An 11,173-nucleotide genomic window follows, 5' to 3' on the forward strand; every position below is an offset into this window, starting at 1 on the left:
TTTTACAAGCTTTAACACAGGCGTGTGCATTCTTGTGGCTATACGCGGCGTGGCAGTTAGTGCAAAAATACGCCGCCCCCACAAAAGCTTTAATATTTAAAACCCCATAAAAATGCTCTTCATGCAGTAGAACAAAAAGTATTTTAGAATTTGGCGGTGTGGGCCCCGTTGTAAAATATTTCCAATCACCCTGGTCGTGGTACAAAATTTTAATAACCACCTTTAAATGTTTTTCAAAAGCGGCAATGTCTGACAAACTAATTTTCCGATTCTCTGGAAAACCCAACTCTTTGTGCATTCGTTTAGCGCCCTGTAACATTTCCCCATCGGTACAACCCTCATGAAACACAGATTACCCCCCGTGTAATGTAAGTCGATAAGGTGTGCTTTTTTCTGCGCAATTACCCGGCTGTACAGAACGGATTTAAATCTTCGGCGGGCACCCCCCTGCATATTCCTAACTATCGTCACCACTAAGCGGAGGGTGTCATCGGTGAGAACCTCTGTGTGGCTCTGTAAGAGGTCCGAGATGTGGCTTAAAAAATCGCCCGCATTTAATTCTCCGGGGTGTCTCCTGCGTGAGAACAAGGGTTTGTTAAAACCACCCGCTGTCAAACGCAGCTGTACAAAATCATTCGCCCCGATGTTTGGAGAAAGTTCATCCAATATTCTCTGGACTGCACCATGCACAGCGTCTATAGCCTGTACATACGAGGTTATTCTGTCGAGATTAACAAAACGAAATTCTTCATGGTGCTCTGTTGCTCTAAAATTATTATAAGACCTGTTATAACGGCGTATACACTCCAGGAAAACCATGGGGTCTCTATTCACCCCGGCACCGCCACCAACCTGATTCAGATCGTTCAGTACAACCGGTTCTGGGTTACCACCATCCTGTTCTGCCACAACAACCTCGGGCCTTAAGTTATTTTCTACCACTGCATTTTCATTGCGTGGCTCTGGCGACCCTTGGGAAATCTGATGCCTCGCTCTGAATCTTTGACGACGCAACAAACATGCTTTTGCCAGTTTAATTCTTTTATTTATGTACAAAAGCTTGCGGTTGGCAAGCGGTTGGTCTTTTAAGCACTTTTTAGACCGCATGTTTAGTCATTTATCACCGGGGATTTCCACCGATGAAGCATGAAATAGCATCAACAGGTTCTGAAATCCAGAGGTTAGAGCGGCATCCTCTTTAGAAATTATATCTAAGATGTTAGCGGCGAAAACCTGGATCGGTTTTGGAAACAAGGTCTGTACGACGGGTTAAACCGCTCTTAGACGCTCTAAAGCTCGTTTTTTGGTCACCTCACTAGTCCTCGCCGTTGTTAGTATCTGTGTAATACCGCGCACGGAGTCTAGCACATCACCCAACACCAAGTCTTTAGGCGCGTTATTATTTCGCTCCGCAGGCTTGACACGTCTGGCTTTGGTCGACGTCTTAACAGTCGTCTCGGATGCAGTCACCACCATGGGTTCCGACGTTTCCACCGCATTTGTTTCACCGCGCGTCGATACAGATGCTGTGTGAAAAAATAAGACTTTTTATTACCACGCCAATGCTCCACATCTCAAAATCTGAAAACAACACTGTGATAAAAATAAAAGACTTTTCAACACAACAATCAATGAAATCTAAACTGTCAAAGTCAGAAAACTACGATAACTATGATAAAAACGCCACGCATATGGTGCATCCTTACACAAAGGGCTGTGGGTGAATGGAGCAAGTTACCCGGCCATGTTGTTACACCGGTTTCCTTGACGTCGGTGGTGGCGCTACTGGGTCAAGCGGCGTGCTAACGACATGTAGACCCACGCACACACCAGTCGCTTTTAACTTTAAAAGCTAGGCAGTTTTAAAATAAGTTTTTTTAACACCCCCAAACAGAAAACTCCGCGAAGTAGGATCTTTCAGCGAATTAACAGCCTAACAAAAGAAGTAACGTTTACCGTAAGTGGATCATAACACATCTTGACCACGCTTAAATTATATTAACCTTTGCCTGTTGGTTTCAGACGTTTTGAGCTTGATGCCCCAGTTAACTTGTAGGCGCGCCGCAGTTTATTTTTTGAAGGTCCGGGGTCTGTACGGAGTGGGAAAATACCATTAGTGAAAAATATAGAAAAACGGTATGTATTTTTATTATAGACACGTTTAAATGACCAGGCTAAAAGAATGTTTTATATAATACCAACCTCTTCTCTCAGGCGCTCTGATAATATCCCCCGCACCGTCTGGTATGATGTGAACATCGGCCTGTGTCACCACAAGGTTTTGGGTTGGTAATGCAAACCCCAAACGGGGTTTTTTAAATGTGTGGCGACTTGTCCCTTCGCCCGCATCTGTGGAATAGACACATGCGCGTTTTGGTGCGGCGTATATACCCCTGTGTCTTTAAGACTCACATGGTCGTAAAGCGTTATTCAAAACATTGTCGTAATTACTCACCGGTGTTGTGCTGCACCGTAACTGGTCTTTTTACACCCGTGGTTTTCGGGGCTATTGGAAATGAATGGATACACACAGTCACGACCACATTACGACACCAATCGCGGGTAATTCCATTATATTCATTCAATATTGCCTAGTATACAAATATTATACAACGTTTTGTAACTATAGCTAACACGAGACATGCACCGCGACGTTGTAATTGCCTCACAATAAGCCAGATATACATACCGCTGAAATTCGTTGAATCCGCGGCTTCGTCTATCAAGTCGAACAGTTCTAATTCTGTAAACAGACTATCTTCAGACTGTTGCAATTGATCGGTGTGGTCCATTCTGACGAGTTAGGCGATAACGTGAGACTGTAGGAATTGGAATGCAGCTAAAACTTCGCCTGTTAAACCGCTGGTACTTATACTCAAGCCGCTAAACATTCTCTTCTAAGAAACACACATGGCCCCCCATAAAACCATTAATCTTAGGTATCGTTGGGGGTGCACGTACTGGTCTGTAGAAATTATTTTAAGAAACATTTTAGAAAACGTTTTAGACCGTTATAATGTTAAAATCTATATTATTTTAAGACATACAACTGTGTCTAAAATTTCATAGCTGTTAAAACGTGGCGAAAATGTACCGCGTTGTCTTTGTTTGATTCACCAACAGACCGCTAAGAATATTATCAAGCAAAATGTTTTTATTATGTATCTGTTCTTAATAGGGACGTGTTCAGAAACCAAGCTTGACGTTTTGAGGTTTTATTTTTCCGCGCTGCGCTGTTAAGAACATTTTTGCGTGAAATACATGTGGTGCTTGTAAATTAGAAAACTTTACATGAATTTAAAATGTTTGTAAACTTTCACTGGTGTCAATTTTAGCCCCCCCCTGCATTCCAGAGCCTGTGGCTAACCCCTCCCCACACCCCGTCTCCAACATCATCACAATGCATCTCTACCGGGAAACAATTTTAAAACTTTAAGAACAATCCGTTACAGTCTGTAGAACAACACCCCACCATTTGTTGTCTGTTAACACCTTAAAGACTTTTATGCTGGCGCTGTGGGGAAATTTATCCCAAACTTTCGAAAAAGCTGTCGCGAATGTGTTATTAAAAATAAACTGTGTCTTATTACGTTATTTTAAAAACTTTAAGACCAACCACGCGTGTTTAAAATTTCTTGTCGGGTGAAACACATCATTTGTGTTTGCGTTGTGTGTTAATACTTTTAAAGTTTAAAACTTATAAACTGATAAGCGAATATAGCGCGTTATAATGTTAAAATCTATATTATTTTAAGACATACAACGGTGTCTACATTTCTTAGCTGTTAAAACGTGGCGAAAATGTACCGCGTTGTCTTTGTTTGATTCACCAGCAGACCGCTAGGAATATTATCAAGCAAAATGTTTTTATTATGTATCTGTTCTTTATAGGGACGTGTTCAGAAACCAAGCTTGACGTTTTGAGGTTTTATTTTTCAGCGCTGCGCTGTTAAGAACATTTTTGCGTGAAATACATGTGGTGTTTGTAAATTAGAAAACTTTACATGAATTTAAAATGTTTGTAAACTTTCACTGGTGTCAATTTTAGCCCCCCCCTGCATTCCAGAGCCTGTAACTAACCCCTCCCCACCCCCCGTCTCCAATATCATCACAAATCATCTCTACCGGGAAACAATTTTAAAACTTTAAGAACAATCCGTTACAGTCTGTAGAACAACACCCCACCATTTGTTGTCTGTTAACACCTTAAAGACTTTTATGCTGGCGCTTTTATGCTGTGGAAATTTAGCCCAAACTTTCGAAAAAGCTGTCGCGAATGTGTTATTAAAAATAAACTGTGTCTTATTACGTTATTTTAAAAACTTTAAGACCAACCACGCGTGTTTAAAATTTCTTGTCGGGTGAAACACATCATTTGTGTTTGCGTTGTGTGTTAATACTTTTAAAGTTTAAAACTTATAAACTGATAAGCGAATACTTCTCGCTCTCGATAAATCGGGGGGGGGGTCATCACAACCAATTGTAAAATGTCTTGTGTTATGTAGGCGTGTTACACCATTGGCGCATATTCTTAAACGCTCCGACCTGACAGGGCCGCAGTGCGTGCTTGGCGCTGTCAGACACCGCAGAGCTGCTGAGATGGCTTCTTTGTGTGGAGAAACAACGGGGTCCGCTACTCTACAAAGCGAAGAGGTAGGCGGCTAAAATATTTTTTCGGCTCGTGGAATTGTTGTATCGGTGCTTAGCGTATGTCATTTTAATACTTGGTCTTCTTTTTAGCAAAACCCGAACCCACCCTCTGAACCCTGTGACCGCGGTGGGGGTGTGAGTTCAGCTGGGGTACCAGATGTTGAAGAACAGCCGGGTGCTAGCAATGATACCACGCTACAAATGGTAAATATTAACGAAAAACCTTAGCTCAAAAGTGTAAATGCTCGGTATTTTAGGTGCAAAGCATGTCTATTTTGTTAAGCCTTCCTTTTCTTTTTCCTTTAATAGAATAAAGAGGATGTGGACGGGTCAATCTTCAGCCTACCGACACATGTGAATGTCTCGTGTCTATGCTTGTGTGTTCGCCCAAATGTTAATAAAGCTGATGCCCCTGACCCTATGAGCCCGATGTTATGCCCCAGATTGTGAAAGCAGTAGTTTATTGCATCTTCAAACACTGTTTAAAGGGGGTCCTGGTTGATGACTGCCCGGCCTGTTTGATTGACCATCCTGGGCAGCGGGGCCACACATGTCTGTCTGTCGGCTACGCAGATGGGTTTGAAGATGTGACGTTTGCCGCTTTAGAAATTTATAAGTCTCTCAGTTTAGCCCGAATTTTATCGGTTGTTCTGTACACCGCCCGGTGTCTGGGTTCGTACACCATTACAAATGACACTGAGCGGTGCATAAAACAGTTGCTAAAAAATATAATTGAGGACCACTCCCCATACGAGCATGTACACGCCACCCTTGAACAGCTGGATGAAAAATTAGTAGACGTGACTTTTGATGTGTTGCAAAAGAAACACTATTCTTATTTTTACAGACGCAAAAAAAAAGATCTATGTAAAATGTGAATACAGATTTCACTCTGTTTTACAGACCCGGGTGTGCCATCGACCGAAGAATGAAGAATTTCGAATGTATACGTCTGAATTCTTACTAAGAGTGCTTTACACACTTCTCTCTACAAAGCTTGATATGCAAAACAAAGAGTCGAATGCTAATGTCCTTAAATTTGTTAAAGAGATAGATGCGTATGTCGAGAACTTGAGTGAAATTATTACAGATCTGATGTTTTCAGATCAGAAAAGGAAGCCTGGGGGGTTCTACAGTGTGTATTCCAAAATACAGCGTGTTTTGCACAGAACCTGTGGTAACACCATCCCGCTGGTTACGCAGGCAAATTTTTTTGCCCTGCTCGATCGGATCGCCCAGTGTGGTTCACATGGCTTTAGACACGGTGAGCGGAAGGGGGTTATGAATGCTTTTTCAGATGCCGCAAAGTTTCTCAGCAGTGTAGGGGTGGTGGTTACGTGTACCGAACTAATTTTCCGCACCAACATTTAATTGTTGAATGCAAACAGGAGCCGGTAACGCATGTGTGCTGCGTTGTTTCACTGTTTGAAAACCCCTGTTGAAATAAAGCGGTTCACATTTCACATACTTGCAAACTGGAGTCTGTAACTTGTGTAAAAAGTGCTGCTGCGCTGTTTCTGTGTTTGAAAACCCACTGTTGAAATAAAGCGGTTCACATTTCACCTGGTGTTTGCCCGGCGATTTCTTTCCGTGAGACTTTACGCAGTCAGTGTGTGTGTGTTTGCTTGCACCCCGGCTGTTTTGGAGACACGGCTTCTGCAGCATATAAGCAACCACGGCCCAAGCGTATTTAGACCGCATGTCTATACACATTAAGATGTAACAGAAACCGTCGTTGAACGCGTGGTGTTCTCTCATGTCCACCAAGTCGGCCTGCCACTGACAGTCCATTTCGGACACCAGCGTCCTGTTTCTCTTAAAACGTACGCGCGCCGGCTTGTGCAGCGTATAAGCAGCCTGGCCGGACAGCCACTCGACCACCCGCCCGCGGCTGGCGCCGCGCACACCCCGGGATCTCGCGGCCCGCAACAGACCCCCTGCGCCGCCGTAACTGCCCGATTTCCTAGGGTTATAATAGAGCGCACTCAACCCCGCGGCAGACATGCTCCCACTTCCAAACCAATACACACTCGCACACACCCAGGGATGCGCCGGCTGGGGGCTTTGGGACCCCGAGGCGTTGGGGCGACCGGCCGGTGGGGGTTCCGACCCACACCATTGGCTCCTGAGGGGGCGGGACATGCACAAATAACAACACGCCATTGGATGGCTGGGGGGCGGGACAACCAAACACCGCGGACGACCATTGGATGGAAAAGGGGGCGTGGTACCTGTCAAAAGTTTGACGAAAGGTGTCGCTTTATACTACTTGTGCGGCAGCTGGTAAACCCCTGTAATAATATTTGCAGTGACAAAACACTTTGAAGATTTGCAATCTATTTAAATATGGATTTACTAAATTTCAGTTCTCAGGCATAACTGAACTCTCACTGTCGCATACTAAAGGCTTTACATGCATTAGCTGTGATACAGATTCTAATAAACACAGAATGAAACTTAGTTTTGTTCCTCATGGTGATCCTCTTGTAGATCCAAATGAAATGTTTAATATGATCCCCCAAGAAAAAAAAGGAGTCCATTTCCGAATAATTGATACCCCATCAAACATTTTTTAATATCCCTGCAAGTTTATACAGAGAATGCTGGTTCGCGGCTTAAATTCAAATTAAAAAAAAGGAAACGAGTTGGAAACTATGTCAATCTGGGATTTAAATCACCCAGAACATTTCACTACATTGGGCAGTATGTGACAGAGAGCAGCTCCTGACATCCCTTTGATAGATCAGTTAGTAAAGTGGAGGACTGTAGTGGGTAATAGCAGGGAATCCTTAGGTTGCTGGTTCAATTCCGGCTCAAAGGATGGCACCTTTTGTGTACTTTGTTTAATCAAAGAGTTAAAATAGTGAATCTGTTTCATTCATGCGTTGAACAAAAGCTCAATAAACGACGAAGCAGAGGCTCCTGTTCTGAATTCACCTCAAGTCTGATTGTCTTGTTTTGGTCAAGATCTGATCTTTGAATTAAGGGACTACACTGTCTGCTTTTTAATTAAAAAATACATACAAATGTCAAGTTTTTTGTAGATATAAAGGTGTTCTCTGTTTTCAAAGGATAGCTACTTAATTGGCTTTATGATTTGGTATTGATTTTGTATTGTTGTATTATTAAGTTTGTGCTTTCTGTGTTTTTATCGTATTGTGAACTACTTTTTTAAACAAACGCTTACAAAGGCAGACACGGCACACATCTGTTTATACCAGCGGTGAATTGTACATTTTTCAGTACAATCTACTGTGCACTTTTGGGAGTATAACAGGTTCGATATAAAGTGGCAAAAATATAAAAGGGAAAAATACCCCAGACTGCGTGTAAAGGCTTCGTTGTGACTGTTGTTTTATTTTTAAATAAAGATGGCGTACTGTGCACAAAATGTTGCAGAAACACAATCTGATATTTTAATAACTATTATTTTAATAATTTGATAAGTATGAGGTCCCGGATCCAAATCTTCAGTCCTGATATTTTTAAAAATGATATCTTCCCTTCCTCTCGTGGAAGTCACACGATGTGAACAATTGTTTTTTTTTTCACGTTGCGATCCAAAGAGCCTCAGATGCACAGTCTAACAGTAACCAAACCAGGAAGGATTCTGCTGGGAGCCGGACTGAGCTCATTCTCACTCCCTGTGCTGAAAACAGAATTATCTCTTCTCCGAACATCGTCTACAGCTGCTAGATACTGTTCTGTGTCCTACTGCTCCAGCAATTCCTTTGACCAAAGACAGATCACTTGTGCGCTTTTAACCTTCTTGCAGCTACAGGCGAGACTGAAGCTGGAGATGTGAAGGCACCCGCTGGTGCATGTTCTCCAAATTTCACAATCGCGACAGACTTCTCTTTTTTTAAAAAAGTAGATATAGCCCTGAAAAAAGCATTAGCTTTATCAGTTTTTACATTATTCAAACATGATATTTTTATTGCATTTTACATAATAATAATAATAATAATAATTGTAATTATTATTGTTTAAACTTATATAGCGCTTTTCTGGATACTCCACTCAAAGCCCTTTACAGGTAATGGGGACTCCCCTCCACCACCACCAATGTGTAGCCCAACCTGGATGATGCAACTGCAGCCATAGTGCGCCAGAACGCTCACCACACATCAGCTATTAGTGGGGAGGAGAGCAGAGGGATGAAGTCAGTTCAGAGATGGGGATTATTAGGAGGCCATGACTGGTAAGGGTCAATGGGAAATTTGGCCAGGATGCCGGGGTTACACCCCTACTCTTTCAAGAGACGACCTGGGATTTTTAATGACCACAGAGTCAGGACCTCGGTTTTACGTCTCAGCCGAAGGACGGCACCTGTTTACAGTTTAGTGTCCCCGTCATAATACTGGGGCATTAGAACCAACACAGACCCGCCCAGTGACAGAAACCAGACAGTATCGTGTGTCGGGCTCGGCTGCGAGCAGGACAATGACGTCACGGGGACAAAGTAGAGAAAATCAAAACGGTTCTATAAAAGACCTGTGTCAGCTGTCGGTTCGCAGTCTGGACTCTAAATCCACCGATCCGATTTCAAATCTCTCTAACACCTGAGCTACGGCTTCTTTCGAGTAGTTATTCAGGAGAACATTATGTTAATCATATAGATGAAGCGTTTAATATATTCAGGTGGGTAGCTACGTCAGCATTCGTATCTGCAAAGGAACAAGTAATACTGTAGGTTTATTCCACGCTGAAAAGAGAAGAGAGAAAACAAACCTGAAGAAGGTTTCACAGCTATGTTTTCTCTCTTCTCTTTTCAGCATGGAATAAACCTATTCCCAGTGGGCAGTGATTCGTCGAATATACGTATATATATATATCGTCGAATATACGTATATTCATGGTGAAATACGGCTATACGTATATATACGTCGCCGCGACGTATAATCAATGTCGAATTGCAACTGTAAAATCGACGACATTAATAAACGCATATATAATGTTGAAAACACATCTAACACAGTGCCTGAGGCTTTTTACTGTATATATCGTGTGTGCCGAAACTAGGAGTATACGGCACTCTGCACAGTGTACGAAGTAAATTATTTTTGCAGTAATTAATTAATTTATTATATTTATTACTATATTTAGTATACACGTGTAAATAAATTAATTACTGCGAAAATAATTTACTTCGTACACTGTACAGAGTGCCGTATACTCCTAGTTTTAAAACTGACAAAAATGTAGAAAACACGTTTCTCACTTAGAAATTTAAGATGGGGGTGGGGTATTACTAGTAGCGGCACTGAACTCACCATGGTGCAATTCATTTACGTGACGGGCTAGTGGTTTAATGGATAACGCGTCTTATTTCGGTTTACAAGATTATCGATTCGACTTCTTCCGGGGTTGTGTGATTTAAATCAGGCTCCTCAGAAATAGATGTCCGGTATGTAAATGAACTGCACCTGAAAGCAAACGTTGGGTCTGGGTTCCTTTCTTTCCTGCATGAAATAGCAAATCATTACAAAAAAAGACACCAACTAATGTCCAATAGCGTTAGTCATTTAAGTAAACATGAATATACTGTAAGGTCTTGGTACATAGGAGTGGATTTCAACCACAATTAAAAAAGGGCGAATTATAATTACAGGCTTCAGACACGTTTTCATACAAAAGTGACCAAACACTCCCTAACTTTCAGGTTTGCTTGAACCTGTAACAAAAACATGGTCTGAAACTTCCATTCTCTGATGTTACTGTCTCTAAAGTCGGACATGATGTTACGCAGATGGGCAGTTTTCTCTCGTCGTGTTCAAGATTACTCGCTGCATAAGCTCCTTATTGCGTGTTCTGTACTGCTCTGTTATTTTGTTCAGATTACCTAAGTGGTGTACAGATAAAACCCAACCGCGTGGTGTAATTTCCGGGTTCGGCACCAGCAGCACCTGCAAACACATCAGCTGACCTCAACATGACTTGAACTCACAACTTTCTGATCTGAAGTTAGACATGCTACCATTGCGCCACGAGGTCACACATTAATTCCCCCAAAGAGAAAAATCAGCGTCCCTGAAAAATATTTTTTTCATTCTCTTCCGTGAGGAGCGCCGCTCTTCAAAAGAGGGTCTCTTCTTCCCAGACCACAGATTATTCTTTCCGCCCGTCTCTCTCACAGAGAGCAGACACACCGTCTCCACTGATGTGTTTACTACATCTATAGATCTGACCCCCTACAGCCCCTTTATACAGCCCCGATATTCGATATTCCCCGATAAAGAACAAAAAATATTCCTGGATAGGATATTTACCACCAGCCTCGTGAACATCTCATCTTGACCTCTTCCAGGAGGAGCACAATTTACACAGAATCCTCTCTCCATTTAGCAAATAACACAAAACACTGTTTACCTGTCAAGACAGAAAACCAGGCTGCTCCAGGTGAGGCTTAAACTCACAACCTCGGCATGACTCCACTGATGATGTCATTTTACATGGTCTGAACCAGGAAAGAGTTTGGAAGTCAAGAAGTTATGGTGTTGTTTTAATACTTGCCTACTCATTT

The 11,173-nt window shown here is 42.3% G+C and overlaps 2 long non-coding RNA genes across 4 annotated transcripts; one reads left to right on the top strand and one right to left on the bottom strand.

Moving 5' to 3' along the window:
- Window positions 1–312: 312 nt before the first annotated feature.
- Window positions 313–2,338, bottom strand: LOC138242906 (uncharacterized). The gene is made up of 3 exons (XR_011191781.1): window positions 2,203–2,338; window positions 2,004–2,090; window positions 313–1,526 (listed from the first exon to the last, which is right to left on the bottom strand). It is a non-coding gene; the product is annotated as an uncharacterized lncRNA (long non-coding RNA).
- A 123-nt stretch (window positions 2,339–2,461) lies between these two features.
- Window positions 2,462–6,212, top strand: LOC138242862 (uncharacterized). 3 transcript variants are annotated; one of them, XR_011191723.1, is made up of 4 exons: window positions 2,462–2,562; window positions 4,506–4,653; window positions 4,741–4,854; window positions 4,960–6,212. It is a non-coding gene; the product is annotated as an uncharacterized lncRNA (long non-coding RNA). The 3 variants fall into 3 exon arrangements; XR_011191725.1 differs by having other exon boundaries at window positions 5,554–6,212; XR_011191726.1 differs by having other exon boundaries at window positions 4,553–4,653.
- The last annotated feature ends 4,961 nt before the right edge of the window (window positions 6,213–11,173 follow it).

Source organism: Lepisosteus oculatus, chromosome 14 (genome assembly GCF_040954835.1).
Source record: "Lepisosteus oculatus isolate fLepOcu1 chromosome 14, fLepOcu1.hap2, whole genome shotgun sequence".
In the NCBI taxonomy this organism is placed as follows: Eukaryota; Metazoa; Chordata; class Actinopteri; order Semionotiformes; family Lepisosteidae; genus Lepisosteus; species Lepisosteus oculatus.